The 2,151-nt window shown below is 38.0% G+C and overlaps 1 pseudogene; it reads left to right on the top strand.

Moving 5' to 3' along the window:
- Nucleotides 1-1,412: 1,412 nt before the first annotated feature.
- Nucleotides 1,413-1,645, top strand: LOC142428635 (short coiled-coil protein pseudogene; annotated as a pseudogene).
- The last annotated feature ends 506 nt before the right edge of the window (nt 1,646-2,151 follow it).

The raw sequence follows: 2,151 nt of genomic DNA on the forward strand, positions 1-2,151 counted from the left end.
TCTTTGGGAGAGGGATGAAGGAGATCCTTTGCGAGAGGCATGATCATGTGGGGAGGTTGTCACCGCCAGAAAGGAGTCTTATTTTCTTATCCAATCTACTTTCTATCTCTTGACAGGTGAATTTAAACCATTGACATTGTGTTATCGATTGGTATGAATTTGTTGCTTTTATTTTACTGTTTCTCTGATGGCATTATTGATCACTTTGCTTCTTGTAATTGTGCTGTGTTCAATTTGTTTGTTTTCTTGTCATTTTTTTCTTTGCTGATGTTTTACTGTTTACTCTTTGTGAATTTCCTCTTTTTTATTTGGAGGAGGTTTCGTCTCTGAGGTTTATCTGTTCTCTTTATTTATTCTCTTGTTATTTACAAATTTCTCCCCAATTTTATTTTCTTTATTATTATTATTATTATTATTTTCATTTATGGTTTTATTTAGCACAAATAAAACTTGAAAATGGGCCATATATTAATTTTTTTTCACTGTGCAGCCTGGAGTGGGATTGGTAAGTCTGATGGTCAACTGGGCTGGTCTTTCTACGATGACTTTTCAATTCTTGGAGGAAACGTGGGCAATCTTTGCATAGTTAGACTTGTTGCACATCAGCAGCACTTTCAGCTCCTTGATGTTGTGTACCAGGAGCTTGTGGAAGTCACTGGGCAGCATGTGTTTGGTTTTTTTGTTGATCCTACAACCAATGCTGGGCATCAAGATCTAGCCCTTGAAACTTCTCTGCATCCTGTTGTGCCAGTTGCCCTTAGACTTGACATAACGATCTGATTGGTGTCAGATGAGCTTCTTGGACCTCTTTTGGACAGTTTTAAGCTTCACTAGAGGCCTGAGGGCAGCCATGATGCCAGTGGAGATGGCTGTCCCTCCATGGCAGTGCTGAAGAAGAGCCTTCCCAATTTTATAAACAGTCTGTACTCTCTTGAAATCCTCTTGAATTCCTGTCCAGTTACATATTATGCATCTATCTCTCTGTTTGCTTTGTAATTGTCTTCCTTGTGGATTGATATATCTGAGTCCAGGTTTTTAGACTGTGACACTGCTTTACTTTAAGTACTACGATAATTGGGTGAACTACTGGCTTGTGTTGTCCTGTATGTTGATCTCAGTTTGGTGTCTGCTGTAGCTGTGGATTCTCTATCCAAAGACACATCTTAATATTTTTATCTAAAGTTGATCTTATTCTTATAAATTATTTTAGTTTCTCCTTATCTGGAAATACTCTCATTTCTCCTCCATATGTGAGGAACAATTTTGTTGGCTATAAGATTCTTTGTTGGTGGGTGTCAGTAGGTCCACGTGTCTGGGCCCAAGGCGTCCTCCCATCCTTGTCCCTTCTAGCACCTCAAACAGCAGACCATTTGTCAAAGATTCTGTACAGGCTCCAAAGTTTCTTCCCTCAAATGATGAAGGCGGACGTGGATGCAGTTGATGCTGAGAATCAGGTGGAACTGGAAGAAAAGATACGGCTTATTAATCAAGTTTTAGAACTTCAACACACACTTGAAAATCTCTCTACAAGAGTAGATGCAGTTAAGGAAGAAAATCTGAAGCGTAAAATCAGAAAACCCAGCTCTTGGACACGTCAGCTTCTAGTGTTTTCCAAACAACTGACACAAAAAGAAGAAGAATGTAAGGGGTTGAGAGCCTCTATGCTGTATGGAATTGCTACTGGTGTGATTTTGGTATTTGTTTTCCTTTAAAACTTGGATCAATTCCAAAAGTTACAGTCTCTTTGATTGTGGCTTCATTAAATATTTATGGAAATAATGGCAGATTAGGCAAAGTTAAGAGAACCAAGAGCAAAACAGGAGAGTTCTCTGGTTTGTATACTATGTTAGTCTATGGAAATGTGCGATTGTATTGTAGAGATTTTATAGTTAGAATGGCATATAATTATGAAAACTTAAAAATGAGTGTTTCATCAAGTTTGCATATTTAGGTTTAGCACTGTCTTTTATTATAGGTATAATAAAAAGATGATACAAGAAAAAAACTACCATGTTGTGAAAAAGTGACTGAAATGATGTGCACAAATGCACAACTTTATCTGTGCCCCGGGACTGTTTGTCATTGGCCTCCCCATTACCCATCTCCCTATGCCTCTGAAGAGCTTTGGCAAAAGATGATTTTTTAATTGTT

The sequence above is a fragment of the Tenrec ecaudatus genome, chromosome 16 (genome assembly GCF_050624435.1).
Source record: "Tenrec ecaudatus isolate mTenEca1 chromosome 16, mTenEca1.hap1, whole genome shotgun sequence".
NCBI lineage: Eukaryota > Metazoa > Chordata > Mammalia > Afrosoricida > Tenrecidae > Tenrec > Tenrec ecaudatus.